General features: G+C 37.1%; 1 protein-coding gene across 14 annotated transcripts in view; it reads left to right on the top strand.

Moving 5' to 3' along the window:
- The first annotated feature begins 641 nt into the window (after nucleotides 1-641).
- The window catches only part of STAU1 (staufen double-stranded RNA binding protein 1), a 57,198-nt gene continuing 42,027 nt past the window's right edge, over nucleotides 642-15,812 (top strand). For 4 of the 14 annotated variants that reach the window (XM_037811080.1, XM_037811076.1, XM_037811075.1 and 1 more), the window contains exons 1-2: nucleotides 643-896; nucleotides 9,793-9,862. The gene's annotated coding sequence lies outside the window, so the exon portion shown is untranslated. Of the gene's footprint in view, nucleotides 897-9,792; nucleotides 9,863-13,622; nucleotides 15,250-15,812 lie in introns of those variants that run through there. The other 10 variants (XM_037811083.1, XM_037811082.1, XM_037811078.1 and 7 more) reach the window with 6 other exon arrangements.

Genomic DNA, 15,812 nt, shown 5'->3' with positions numbered 1-15,812 from the left:
CCTTCTCATGGGGGCCCTTTCTGACCTCCTCCCACCCCCATCACAGTCTGTCATATAATCCTCTTTTATTTTCTTCATCGCATTTGTTGCTCTCAGAAGTTGTCTTCCTTGCTTGTTCGGTTACAGTTTATTGTCCATCTCCCCTCCTTTTGTGCAAGACATTTATTGATTTTGAACACTCTGTATAAATTACTGATTTATTTATTGTGTGTTTTACCACTGGAATATAAGTTCCATGAGGGCAGGGATTTTTGTCCATTTGTTCATTATATTCTCAGTTCTTAGAGCCATGCCCTGCACGTAAACATTTACCAAAGGAAGAAGGAGGGAAGGAGGGAAGGAGGGATTGAAGGAAGGAAGGGTGGAAAGGGGGCAGGAAAAGAACGAGGAGGAAGGAAGGACAGACGGAAGGAAGGCCCACTTTCCTGATTACATTTCGGGCCCTGCCAGCGGGCCCCCGGAACTTCAATTCCCAGCAGGCCCCGGGGCCCAGGACGGGCCGCGGCGCCCCAGGCAGGACCTGACGGTAGTCCGCCAGGCTCCCGGAGCGCCTCGCGAGCTTAGGCCCTGCCGCAGCGCCCGCCGGGACTTGTGGTCCCGACCGCGGGTGGGGGCGGGGGCCGGGGGCTGGCGCCGGCCCCTCCCCCGTCACTTCCTGCCAGGCTGCGGGCGCCGGGGCGGCTCTTCAGCGTTCGCGCGGGTGGCTGCCGCGTCTCGCTTGTTTCCCCTCTCCCTCACCTCCCGGCCCGGCGGCGCCCGCCCCCTCCGCGGCCACTCCGCCTCTTCCCTCCCTCCGTCCCTTCTTCCTCTCCCTTCTTCCTTCCTCCTTCCCCTTCTCGACGTCGCCGCCACCACCCAGGACCGCCGGCCGGGGACAAGCTCGGGGCAGCAGCCAGGTGAGGCGGCCGGGCCGGGCCTCCGCGGCCCGCGGGGGCGCCGTGGTCGCGGGGAGGCGGGCGGCGGGTGGGCCTAGGCCTCGGCGGGGCCGCGCGCCCGGCCTCCTTCCCTCGGGCCTCTCTGCCGCCGGCGGGGCCTTCCCCGAGGAGGCGGGTCCTGCTGAGCCCCCGGGCTCGGGGCGCGCTGAGGCCTGACTCCTGGGCTCCCCCATCCCCTCCACCCTTTGCTAGGGCCGGAAACAGGTGCCACGACCGCCTTCCCTGGTTCCTCGTCGCGCGCGGGGATGCCGAAGTTATTCCCGGGGCACGGGTGGGGGTGGGAGGGTAGGGTCCCGGCTTCAAGCCCGCGAGACCCAGAACATCCAAGTACCCCAACCCCGATCTGTAGCGTAGTGATTACAAGCACGCCCCAGGTGCTCAACATGGGTACAAATCCTAGCTCCGCCCTTCTAGGCAAGTCACTTAAACTCTTTGTGCTTCTTTGGGAAAAGGGGCTAACGACGTCCCGGCCTCTTAAGGCTGTTAAGGTTCAGTGAACTGGGGCGTGTAAAGCCCTTATCAGAGTGCCAGACCCACCGCGTGTCCCAATAAACTGTCTACATAATTTATTAGCGTGGTATTAAGATATAATTTAATGGATAGAGTGGACAGAAGTTGACCTACCTTCCAATTTGGGTTTCCTTAGAGGCAGAAATGTTCACTGTGCCCACCAGCAGCTCCCGGGCGTTGTTTTGGATTGTTAACATCTGAAAGGGGCATACGTTCAATTGGGACACTCTGTAGTAGGCCGTCTGTAAAAGATAGATGCTGTTTTTTCCATCTCCTCCACTTAACCAGCTGCAGGGTTTCCCCCAGTTCCGTCAGTATGAGCAACCGGTCCTTTTCTTCTACCATCATCCGGCTTTGCTGTCATTCCATTAATGGGAAGCTTGATGGCAGAAGCTTCCCTTGAATTGGGCAAACCTTTTTGGAGCACCTGCCGTGTGTCAGGTTCTGGAGGGGGATTGTATGAAGATGGAAAAATAAGTCCTTTCTTGCTCTCCTTCTGTAACTTCTAACTTTTTTTTCACTGCAGCTTTGCTTTTATTCCCTGCCTCCCTGTTGGCAGACTTTCATTTTAAGCCCTTGCCCCTTAGTGTGTGGCAGTAATGCTTGTGTGGAAGTTTTCTCCTGATGCGTCAAAGACGTGTACTTCAGTCTGTTCTGCCACTGTTCTCTGACTCTGGAGATATTTTTAAGGTCACTCTTTCCTTCTGCTTGTAGCTTTATGTTTAGAGGGTGGTGGAAAGAGAGTTAAACCAAGTTTTCAGTTGATTTTGGCCTTTCAGGAATCAGTGTGCTTACCAAATGTAAGTTACATTGCTACTTGTTGAAGTAAAAACTAAAAATACAATTGGATTGTAGCGGGAGCAGTTTCAATCATCCTGGCAACAGGTGGATTTTCAGGACAGCAGCTTTATTCAAACATGCCGAGTTTCTTTTAATTCTTTTCTTAGTTGTATAGATGTACCTTTCATTAAAGAAATGCAGCTCATGGAAATTCAAATTTAGAAGAATAAGGAACAAGTGTTTGCTATTCTGAATGATTCCCCTATACCATAGGATTGTTTTAGGCAGTGAATTTCTTTGGTAAACTTAAAATGTTTTGATTTATACCTGTCTCTTAATAACACAACAATGCAAAGTGGCCTCCCTGTTCTTGACATTTTCCTAGAATTTTCTGACATAAAGTCTTACCATTGTTTTTAGCTTAAAATCTTGTTTGGATGGCTCTTTAAAAACACCTAAACAACACCTTTACAGACAATACAAAGCATGTCTTCTGTCATATTGCATAATGCTAGAGAAATGGTGCTTTAATACTGCTGTAGATAATCTAAAGTTTTTTTTAGAACTACTGTTATTATGGAAAACATACAAAAGTTGAATAGTCGAATAGAGAACCCCCATGTATTGGACACTCAGTTTTGACAATTATTAACTTATAACCAAGGTCAGTCTTGTTTCCTGTTTCCCACAAACTGGATTGTTTTGAAACAGAACTCAAACATCATATCATAACTTTAGCGATTTTTATTTTACCTAATTGCCACAGACTGTTAATCTGTCACAAAATTTACTTTTGTTTTTTGGGGTTTCTCATCTCTGTTTACACATGATTACAATGGAAAATATCAGTCTCATGATTAGCTCTTGATTCAGTGCTTTCTCCTCCTCAAAGTAAAATCCAAAAATACTTCCTTGTTTTTTTGTGTGTGTACAAAAACAACAGTTCTTTTGCTGTTAATGACTGTAATTGGAAAATCAGAAATACAGATTTCCCAAATCCTGTTCTGGTGGAAACCCACCTGTTAAGCCACTTTTAATGGAGAATAACTTTGCATCAAAGTTAAACTGCAGTTAATAATTCGTAATGAAAACTTTCAGAGTTTCTTTACAGCAGTCATGTAAATATGCTGATAATCGCCTTAAACTACAAATTAAGCAAAGGTATTTGATTTTAAAAACCACTGTTATAAAATTGTTTTTGAAAGGCCCCCCATCTACCGTATTTATAAACATCAAATTTAGTATAAGTGAAATCTTAAATTTGTTATTAATATGAAATCACAACATAGGTGTTCATATTTCACTTTCTTGTCTAAAAAGAGATCTTTCCTAGAGTTGAATGGAAGTTGACAGAAATATTTAAAATGTTTCTCATTGTTACTTAATTTTGAAACTTCTGGTCATGAACAGTTTCCAGTTCTTAGACCTGAAACATTGTTATTTCAGTTTTGTAGGTTTACTTTTGAGCTTGATCAGGTACAGTGGAAACATTATCTACTATATTTTAGTCATTGCAACCTGGGAGATAGGAAGGGATATACCTTTTAAATCTAATTTAAGAAAAATAAAACAAGTTAGTATCTAGGAAAGGGCACAAAATATATTTTATTTTGAGAAATGTTCAGTACTTCCCAATAAGCTTAAAGTAAAATTTTAAGTATTTAGAATTCTTAATATAAATACAGCTTTCTCAGAACAAATTGCTGTCTTTTAGGATTCAGCCAGAATGCCTGTTTATATTCAGATTATTTTCAGTATAGAAATGAACATGACTCATGGAACTTTCTTCTCTGAATTCTGAAGTCCAAACCATTAACACTGTTCTGGGGATAATAATCAGACATGGGACTATACAGTGCTTCTTCATCCAGAGCTTTTCCCAAAGAGGACAGACAGTGCAGGTATTTAACAGAGGTGGCACAAAGTGAGCTCTAAACTTGTATTCCCTGATGCCCTTTTACTGGATACACCAGCATATAGATTAAACTTTTATGAAAAATTGGTGTCTTTCTGGAATATCATAAGTCAATTCTAGAGGCCTTGTTTTTTTTGAGCTTCCAGATTGGGTCATCTTATTTGATATCATACTTAGTGACATAGAATTGCTCTATTTGGGGAAATGTAAATTCTTCCTCCTCAAATGAGAGCTTTAGGGATTGCTGCCTTTCTCTCAGAAGGATTTTGGAGCCTATGGAAATGTTTAGAGAATTGTATGGCAAATTTTGATTCACACTAGACCTGTAACATGTTTTAAATTAACCTCTGGTGACAGATCTTTTTGGTTGTAATGCTTCTGGTGTAATTTTCTCCATGAACTTTCCTTTGAATAAAACTTTATCAATGAATATCAAGTATATAACATTTATGCTGCCCCCCACCCAAAATTGCAAGATGGAGATTGAACTATGAGAAGACATGCTAGTTGCCATAGTTATTTCTCCCCCAACATTTTATTAGGAACAATTTTAAACCTGTAGCAAGGTTTAGAGAATTTTACAGTGTCCACTTGTATATCTACCACCTATCTGCTGCTATTAAAGTTTGACTATATTTGCTTTATCACACATATTTTCCGTCTGTCTATCTCTCTTTTTATGCATCAGTCCGTTCCATTTTATCTTTTGATACATTTCAAAGTAAATTATAACATCAGCACACTAAGTGCTTCAGCATGTATACCTATTACAGTTACTTTTAAATTGACATAGCCATATAAGGTATTCCCAGATCTTTAAAAGCCAAGATCTTTGTTGATTTTTGCTTCCAATTTTGCTTTGACTCCAGAACTCTTTGCTTTTAAAGCAAATTGTTTAATGAACTTTTGTACCAAAATGTGCCTATTGATGATTCAAGCATTATGAAGCTTGAATAATGTTGACCAAATCCTTTGTTCTTACCTAGTAAGGAGCTAATAGGGTTATAAATATATAGCTGTATCCATCTTATTAAATGCCACAGGATAGATGGTAGGGATGTCTGTCTTGTGGACAGTTTAATGCACTGAACGAAAAATACTGCAAAGAAGATTACTTATATTAAAAAAAGAATAAAATGGGGAAATTAGTGCAAATAGCTTAATTTATTTAAATATTTACACTCCCATAATAGTGAATAAGGCTGATGTAAAAGTGATTTATGTCACCAGATAAGTGGAGGTAGAAACAAAATATATGCAGACTAATAGTTGTATTTGCTAAGATTACACATTCTTTTATTTATTAAAGGGGTATAGTCAAGAGACTCCTACAGAGTATATTTACCAAAAGCAGAAGTAGAAAATTCTATCCAAGAAAGTATTTGCTTTCGATTAAAAATTAGTCTTTTAAATATTAAATCTGTAATCCATCTGCTTCTCTTTAACTTAGAATCTAATTTTAGAAAGACAAATGATGAATTTGTGGGTTTATAAGCAATAATGGAGGCAAAACAGCCCATTTTATTATATAATACAGAAGTAGTCATTGTCGTAGAAGTTTTTTGTCATGTCTACAAGACTACAAAGACTAAGAAAATCTATTTAAGTAGTGTAGGGTTTTCCCACCTAAATGGAAATATCTCTGAGGTTCTATTTGATACAGCTATGGTACTGTTTGCCCAGTCAGGTGATTTTAGTTAGCTTGTTCTCTATTCCGTTAAAAGTTTTTCTTCAGTTAGCTTGTGGCTGTAAATTTATCTTCATAAATTTTATGTGAGTGAGGATATGATTAGTGAATTTGCTGGATGATAATATTTGCTACTATTTATTGAGCTCTTAACATATGCCAGGTTAGAATTGCAGGGTGAGAGTTATTTGATGTAGAAAAGGAATTGAAAAGGTCAGATGGAACTTGTCTAATATAAAAGCTGTCTTTCATTGAACTTTTCCTTCGTGCCAAGCATTGAACTAGACCATTTATGTTACATTTTGACCTCTTCCAACCATCTTTGCAAAATAAGGTTTTTTAATAGCTGAGAAATACTGAAGCCCTTCTGAGAGGCCAGGTAACTGGTGCAGGGTTCTAAGTCACTAAATATTAGCAATGGAACACAGGCTTGTCTGGTTCCAAAGCCACTGCTGTTTCCACTGAACACACTTCATCTCTGATTATGTATAGGTGCTTTTTTGCTTAGGATAATTGATTCTGCTTGTCACTAGGCCTCCCCTTCCCCTTTGCACAGCTAAGATAAATTTTGTTTATAGATGGCTTAGACCAATTTGAAAGAAAGTGTGGTTAGGTAATACTGAGCCTTTTAATTGTATTTGTGATTCCCTTGACTAGTTTGAAGATTTGCAGTTTACTTTTGTTGTAATAGATTGCTGCAGTTAAATAAAAACTAAAAATTTGAAGCTGATTCAAAAATTTGCAGGGAGAGTGAGATGTTTTATTAACCTTTGTGTTGAAGGAAGCTATCTCCTAAATTTTTGCTATAATCCTTCATGAAGTTTGTTAACAATGGTTTAACTGTAGTTAAGGTTGTGGCTTAGAAAATTAGTTTCTTCCAAATTATAATGTTCTACTTTATTGGAAATTAGTTAACTAAGCTGCCAATTAATTTTATAGGGTTAGGTGGTTGTTGCCCACTTTGCTTCCCAGCCGTTTCTAGCATCCAATTCTGGGCTAATGGTATTGAGAGTATTTAGTGTAACTTTCTGTTTGATATTGAACTGCCTCCTGAACAATTTCTTTTTTACTTTCTTTGAATCCATAATCAACTGAATAAGAAATCTTGAGTCTCCAGTCAGGCAGTAGTTATCTCTTATGGCTAGTCATAAAGGCTAGATCAATAAAATTAAATCTGCCTTTGGATTTGAAATTTTAGTTGAGATGATGTATGAAGTTCCATTCTGTGTTTAACCTCAACTGAGGCAACCATGTAGTTTTTAATGACGTAAGTATGTCTCATGAATCATGAAAAGGTATTGGAAATGCATCTTTTCTGGGGATGAAGTGAGCAGAATCTTGCTTCTTAATTTGTTTCTTTAGTTCTCTGCAGGGATGACCATTATGATCTAACTAGATCTTATCTGATTATCACACATCTTTGCTTTTGTGAAGTCTGTACTTTCTATAGATTAAAATTAACTGAGGAATGAATTTTCTACTCTTGCAGATCCCACCCTGATACAAATAGGCCATTGTCTGCTGATATCTTTGTGATTTTGTTCACCTGGCTGGAAAGTCCTTTCTGCCTTCAGAAAGAGGATGGTTTAAATGTAATAAATCTGATTATGCTTGAAGGCTCATGTTCTTTGTTGAACAGTTTAAGCAAACTGCTCATTGAGACTCCATGACCCTTTAATTAGATGACAAATATAGTTAAATAAGTTTTATTTTAGTTTGTAATAGAATAAATCTTTTTAGTCTGGAACATTTAGGGTACAAATACTTCTAGATAGTAATTTCTCTGGTAGCTGAAAATTTATCTGTTTAAGCACCAAATATAAAAAAGAATAAAATCGTCTTTTTTTTTTTGGATGAGGCACTTTCTAAAATTTGCTGCATTTTTTCTTAAATAATATATTTTAATATGATTTATTAATATGAGTTGTGTTGTATCCTAATAAAGTGGTATTTAACAGCTGACTTCTGCATGTCTTGTCATAGTTTACAAGTATTTCATATACATTACCAGTTAATCCCCCCAATAATCATGATTACTGTTTTAGTAATCATAAAATAGATGGTGGTAGCCCCATTTTATATAGTGAAAGGCTGACGCCTACAGATTAACTTGTTCAGGATTATTCAGCTGAGAAACCGAGTTGGGACCTTAACTCAAATCCGGGGAGTTTTCTCCACCTCATCAGAGCAGCTATGTAGTTAGTTTGCTGTTATTCTAAATTAGCAGTTGGTAGCCAATGAGTCTTTTAGATTCTTAGGTGTCTTTTTCAGTTATGAGGTGATGTGTATTATAAACTGTCTTCTTCAGTTATGAGGTGATTTGTTACTACTAATTAAAATGCTACTGCTGTGATTTTTTTTTTTTTTTAATATACAAAAGTGAATTCTACCAGAGCAGGGACTTCATCTTATTTGTGCATGCCTCTTTCCTCAGTGCCTAGAATAGTGCCTACATATAGTAGGTGTTCGATAATTATTTTTTGAGTGAATAAAACAATGCATTTAATTCACTCTCTTGTATCTTAGTATAGTAGGGAAGAAATAGATTTGGGCTTAATCCACAATCTTTCTTATTGCTGCCACTGCTTGGAGCTAAGTGATAGATATACCGGTAATAGAGTTGTCTTTGGATTAACCTTTGAAATTGGTTAGGGGATTTCAAAAATTAGATTTGGTCATGGGAATGGGAATGTGTACATGAATCTCATATATCACATTTATTGTGTAAAGAAGTTTGAGGTCCACTGTTCTGAATGGTAGCAGACTGCTGTACTCAAGTCTCTTTCTCTCTCTTTTGTTGTTTGTTGGCTATTGTTTCTTACTGTTGTCATTATGTCTGTCTCTAGCACTTCTTTTTTTTCCATTCCAATTTTTTACTGTTGCTTTGGGCTGCAAAACTAGATACTCAAAACAGCATAATTGTTTGGCACAAATGGGCTTGAGTTGAGGGAGGTTCCCATTAGTAAAAGGCATAGACTGTATTAGGTGGTCTTAGACATCTGTTTTGGCTGCTTAGGGTTTTTTGTTTTTTTTGTTTTTTTTTCCCCAGTTCCCTTTCATGCCAGTCTTTTAGGTGGTGAGATTTTGGAACATCTGGGTTCTAGATTGGAAATTTGTTAGTATAGTATTTTTACAAAACAAAGTACCTGAGCTATTAAAATACTGGAAAACAAATTAGATTTCATGATTTTATTTCTGAAATAATTTGGACAGTGAACAGCTACATTTTAATATCTATTAAGCCATAGTAGCAGTGAAAAAAATGAAATGAATGGAATAACTTTGTTGTTGTAAAAAATGCAAAGAGTATCTCAAGGTAAGGAATTCTATTTGTTACTTTTATCATTTAAAAGAGGGGAAACCTCTAGGTAAAGCAGACCTGAGAGTCTGAGAATTAAACTCTTATGTCACTGGAAATCCGGTTCTAAAAGTAATTATGGCTTCAATTCGCTAGAGGTAATATGCTTTTTTGTATTTTGCAATTTAATATAAGAACATTTATGTACAAATTTCCTTTTGGTAAATTTTCCCATATAATTGCATTTGTATCATCAAGCATTTGGTAAAGAACTTATGAATAAAATATTTAGCCAGTTATTAAATGGGGAATAAAATCCCACAATCTTGAAAATCAGGCCTGTGTGACTGGACAGTATATGATGTCCAATTCCTTTTTAAAAAATTAATTTCTAGGTATTCAGAGCTCTCTCTCAGGAAGTAACAGATTAAAAAAAGGAAATTTTTATGGTCTTGTGTCCATGTCTCTGTAAAGTATTCTTTACCCAGTTCCCAGGCAGTTGTGTCTTCTGTTGACTCTACAGTGTGCTGCTTCAGTCTATGGCATCATGCTGTCAGAAACTTTCCTACTTGTAACTTTTAGATTTCCCCAAACTTTAGCAATATATGTCTTCATTTTCAGAAAAAAAAAAACTTACTCTAGAAAATTATTGCTTCTTATTTTCCAGGAATTTCTTAACCACATAACCTCTCAGAACTAAACCAAATCAGCATTGTTCCTGGAGCACCTTCTTTAAGGTACGAGTAATTTGGCTATATAATTTCAGACGTGTTTGTAATTGATAGTACTTTTGAATTCTTCAGTGACTTGTGTGGAAATGGCTTTTACTTCTGAGTGTAATATTAGAGAAACAGAAGAAATTTTATGCAGTTTGAATTTTTTACTCTTGAGTTTTAAATAGAAATTAAATGAGGAAAAATTGTTAGCAAGTATGTAAAATCCTTTGGTCAGCATCTTCATATACTTTAAATGTAAGGACATGAAAGCTGACCATTGAAGTTGCCATTTAACATATCTTTTTCAGTAGGCATCTTAGTCATAGAAACTTTTGTAGTTTGCTTTCCTTTAAGCCTCTGATTTCTTAGATTAAGTAAGTTAAACTTGGTTTTCAGACTTCGAGAACTAATTCAACATTGTTTTCCATTGTGAGATAGGTTATAAATCAGCTCTGTTTACTACTAGCAGCTTGTGATCATCCAGACAGAGTTTTATATGAGTGTTCAGGATTTTATAGTCCTTTATCAGGGCATTGCAAAATGAACAACTTTATGTTTTTAGCACTTTCTTTTCAAGCACTGAATGCATATTACCACACCATATCTCTGAAGCAGTAATTAGTGGACAAGTTAACTCCCTTTTCTTTGGGAACAAAGAATTTGAAGTATAAGGAAATTAGAAAAGTTGTACAAAGCTCAGTGAACCGGTGTATACTAACCACACTGATTTTGTATAATGCTTCCCTCCGCAACACCCCGCCCAAAGAACTAAATAACTGTGTTACCATGACTCAAGACTCCTTCAGTGTTTTAGTTCTTAGATTGCCACAACTGAGACTTCATCAAATATCCTATTATAAAGTGCCTTGGGAAAACTGAGGCACATGGAAGTGGATTGCCAAGAGTTGGGCATATAATTACTGAGTTGGGAGTAGAACTGAAAGCCACAACTCAGAAGTCTGATTTAACATGGTTGGTCGCTACGTAGGAGTACGAGCGGTTTCTTCAAAACTGGGTCTTGGCACTGGTCTCTTTGCATGAAGGTGATGGTGAATGCAGTTGTGTTTCTAAGTAGATGATACATGGTTACAGACTACAATTTCCCTTTTCTGAAAGGGAAAGCCAGTTAATCATTGTATGAACCAAGCCCCTTGTAGTCAAGAAAATGTCACATAGTTCAACTCTTAAAAATCTCCAGCAAATCATGAAGAGGTATGCGTTTTGGTGCTTTTAAAACATTTTTCTGTTTTTATGTGTTTGGATTTTTTTTAAAACCTCCACATTTTCAAAGATTAATATATGTTTGGGTTTAGTTATTTTTAAGGATTTCTCTTAGGGAATGGGGGGGGCAGGGAATCCTGATGAGGTTTTAAAGCTATAAAAGAGAATAAGGTTAAGCTACAGAGGTAAGTTTTCTTCACTTTAGTACAGCATAAGGTATGACAGTTTTTCTAGGATGAACAGTTAATAAATTCTCTTCTAGGAAGTGTTTCTTTAAAGTGGTTACATTTATTTGGAAAGAAAATCCTCCATCGACTACTAGGCTTTGTATTGGATGCAAAGGTCATGAGCAGTGCAAGTTGTTTCCAGGAATTATTTTTGGCTAAATTTTATTGTCTTGCCAGTGGATTATGCCTCCTCAGGGCTACTTCTCCCATCCTGAACACCAAGTGTATAGTGGGTTTTTTTTTTTTGTTTTTTTTTAAATAAGTATTTTGGTCATATTTCTTTAAAGGATTTTATTATTGTGTGATTCGATATGAGTCTGCTGTTGAACATTGTTTGCTTTACATTGACCTTAATGCAGTTTTTTTGGAAAGATTATGTAGGATGATAGTGATTGACATGCTCTGTATTTGTGACTGCCCTGCCTTCAGGTGTTTGGATAATGTTTGGACTCATCAAGGAATTGCTGTTTCCGGGCAGGAATGGTGGGGATAGAGTGGTGGGGGTGAATTTATTTGCAGAAAACTTATAACCACATTATATCTAGAAAGATGTGTTGAAAAGGATCTTGAGAGTAACTGTTGGATGTAAGGGATGATGTGGTTATTTTAGGTGTATTTTAAGGTTGTTGAAAAGGACTTTATGTAGGAGAAAAATGGTTTATCCCTTAACTTTTTTTGTTGTTGACTAAGTTTCTCTGGGAGTAAAGCCTCTAAACAACTAGAGAGAGCAAGATTAATGGATTTGCAGTTGGTTACTAAAAGGTCTCTTCTTGTGACTTTGAGGAAGTTTTTAACAAATAGATTCTTCCAGAATTTGAGATTGTACACTGTGCTGTTTGTGGGTTCACATGTAGTCAGTGCTTAATACATTTTTGTTTATTATTGAATGAATATATCCTAAATTTATTGTTGCAGTTGCTAATGTTTTATCATGGAAAGGAGCTGGAGTACTACTTTGTATCTGTATGTCCATACTACATGAGATTTAATGAAGGACTTTCAAGGGAAAATATTTAGTGAAATGTTTATGACTGCCTTAAAAGGAAGCTTGTCTAAAAGTGGAGTGGCCTCTTTTGTTTGTTTTAACACATTTTATCTGGAAATGTCACTTATTGCAAAGGAGACTGATATGTTGATTACACGATAGTGTAGATAACTTCATTATAAGTTTAAAAATTGGATACTAAAAATGATGTTTTTCCGTAATTGCTGATTAGTTATTCCGTACAGGAGTTTTTTTTTTTTTTGTTTGTTTGTTTTTAAATTAGAGAAGCTGTAGGTTTACAGAAAAATCATGCATAAAATGCAGTTCACATATACCCCCCTATTATCAACATCTTGGATTAGTGTGGTACATTTGTTACAATTCATGAAGGAACATTTTAAAGTTGTACTATTAACTGTAGTCCATCATTTTCAGTAGGATTTGCTGTTTGTATTGTCATCCAGAGATCTAACAGTTTGTTAGTTGAAGGTGAATACAGACTAAGATTGATTGCAGATAGTTCTGCAAGATATTTCTAGGGGATCTGTTTTCTTGTATATTCAGTCACTTAGAATGTGCATTCAGTATGGTATAGTCTTAGAAGATTCACTGTTGAGTGAAGAATAAACATGTTGAGTGAGGAATAACCACTTTTTAGTACATGTATAATTTTAAAAAATGCTCTCAGTTGAATTCATGTGTCCATGTTTCCCTTCCCCCCAACTAAAAAGCACTTGACCTTTGTAAAACAGAAGCTGCCAGCCAAGATGAGACTATTTTCATGAAAAGATATGTCACCAAGCCAATGGTAGAGCCCAGGGGGATTTGGAATTAAGGAATCTTTTAAAGGGGAACCTATACCTCCATCATTCCACCTCTTTTAGTGTTATAGTACTTATATATGCCATATAAGATATTGAACTTGGAAGTAAGATGAGCATGTTTTCCTGAGCTGGTGTCTAAAACTCTTCAAATAGGAAAAAATCAGGAGGAGATTAAAGGACCTCATCTGTGCTGATGGCAAGGAGGCAGGGAAATAACACAACCCAGGCTTAATAAAGGTGTTTCCAGTGCCAGGGAAAGCTGAAAAATCTTTTCAACCTAATTTTACTGTGTGAAAATATTGTTCTTCTATCAGAAAAATGTAACCAAGCATTGTAATCTCTTTGGAGTCCCTAATTTACCCAGTGGAAAACAGTCCTTAAAGATAGATTTAAAGGAAAAGGCATATGTATTAAGGATGTAATCTTCAAGACAGAGTACTATTGAGCAACAGTTTCAAAATTTATACAGAAGTAATGTCTCAAATTCTATGATTCCCTTGAAGACTGTATTGAACTATATAAATAGCAGTAGTGAAAAGCTTTTTTTATTCTTTGAATGTGTGGGTAAACAATATATTTTGCCCTGTTAAACTAGGATGGCTTTCCAAGTGGCTTCTCTTTGAGTTTGGTGGGGAGAGGGGAGCATCTGTTTGGGTAAAATACTAGCATCAATTTTTTTAGAGTCTTTTGGAGGTGAAAGGGGATTTTATTTTCCTGTCTTATGAATATAGGCTGCTTATTACATTAGTCAGATTTTACTTTGTGGATGAGTATATGGGTACTTGAAACAGCATCACTGTCTCCTCTTCTTACTAGATATCAGTGACACACCCTCCCTCTCTCCTTAGTTGTGGCAGTCAAGAAAATGTCCCCAGACATTGTCAGATGTCTCCTGGGAACAAATTTTAACACGGAGTGTTACATTAGCAAATGACTAAAAATTTATCAGATGAGTACTTTTTGTTGAATTTTGATATTGGTCATGTTGGAATTTAAAATTTGTAAAGTACACAGCCTTATTTGGAAGTTTTTTAATTTATTTGGCGTTTTGAACTGCTTGTTTCAACTAATTGTTATAAAGACATAATTCTTCCTGGTGAATTTGAGGTTGACATTTTTTGGGGCAGTCTTAATTAAACAGCTTTTGTTTTTGCCCTTTCTCAAATGTATGTATTTGTCTCTGTGACTGGAAATGCTGGCAGTGGGCCTACTTTAGAGAGCATTAGCCAAAAAAGATCTCTCTGCCCCCCACCCTTTCCAATTTAGGAGTTCATTCAGAGTCTCAGAGCTTGGAGCCACAGAGGGTGGAGGTGGATTGCTCATTCTGGGATGTTGGCAGACTCTGGAGCAGATACTTTGCTTTATGATTTATTTTTCGAGTTTGTGACCTGTGGTTGATGTTTGTAAAGTTGTGAGTATTCCATAAATGATTTTTCTTTGATAGAAAAATTTTGCCCTCTAGACAGAATTTAGAGAATGAGAGAGGAAGAGAGAGAGACTGATGTTTTGGCAGTTGGAAAAAAACATGAATGAAACAAGGCCATAGCCAATTTTTAAATGGTTTGGACTTGTTTCTTAACACTGAAAACTTGTCTGCTACTACCGTTATCTAGATCTTCTATGAATCTCCTCTGCCATTTTGTTCAGATTCAAAACTGCATATCAGTAAACAAGGAACAAGTGAAATGTTAGGAAATTTGATGAGTAAGGTAATGTTTATGCCTCTTACCCAGTCATATTTCAGCTGAGTTTCTTTTGAGTGTTGTAGTTCTTTTTGTCTCAGCAAGAGATAGTGTCAGGACTCATCAAGTAACTGAACTGTTGTGGTCATTCAGCTCTTTCTAGAGGTCCAGCTTTAATTAACAATCATTTTGAGACTTGAAAAAAAAAATTGAAGTGGCAAACAATTGTTTTTTAATAGAACTTGTAATTAGTTTGCTGGTTTCTGTTTTGTTTGGCTATTTCCTGAGAGACCTGCTGTTTTCTGATCTTTGTTGCTATTGGTTATTTTTAAGTACTTTTGACTTGCTTAAAACACTTGCAGCCTTCTGAAGGATAGCCATGAAAAGGAGCAGAACTGTCCCTATTTTTGACTTGTGAAGAAATTTAAATTATTTAGAAATAATGCGTTTGATGTCCTAACTTATAAAGGTAAACAATTTCTTATTTTGTTTTACACTCACACTATAAAATTGCCATAGTCTAAAATCTGTTCCTCTCCTCTTCATCATCTTCTGCTTTTATTGGTGCAATTACTATAGAATGGCCTGTGCCATTCAAATCATTTCTCAGGGTTGTGAACATTGGTGTGGCTGCAACAGTTTTCTTGTTTGGAATCTGTAACTAAATGAGCCCTTCTCACACAAACCTCTTAGGAAAACATAGATCTTTTATCATCATAAGGAAAAAAAGAAACAGAGAAGTGAGAAATTCCTTCTTTTCTTTGGTTAACTTAAAGGAAAATGCTACAGGTGCCAGCCGATCTGAGCATGTTGCCCCTAAATGGAAGCAGTGTTTACATTCACCTGTTAATCATGTTACAAACCTAGTTTGTTTTCAGCTTCTTACAATTTTGAGACCAGAAGCTTTTACATACTCCATATAATACAGAAAACCTCTCTATACTTTTAAATTTGCATTTTTAATATAAGCTATGGTTTAAAAATTCTTAATGTTCAGCAGTCATTTTACTCTTCTGATTCTCATGGTAAAGT

The sequence above is a fragment of the Choloepus didactylus genome, chromosome 19 (assembly GCF_015220235.1).
Source record: "Choloepus didactylus isolate mChoDid1 chromosome 19, mChoDid1.pri, whole genome shotgun sequence".
NCBI classification, from domain to species: domain Eukaryota; kingdom Metazoa; phylum Chordata; class Mammalia; order Pilosa; family Megalonychidae; genus Choloepus; species Choloepus didactylus.
The sequence above is the reverse complement of the archived record's forward strand: the minus strand, read 5'-3'. Positions and strand labels throughout refer to the sequence as shown.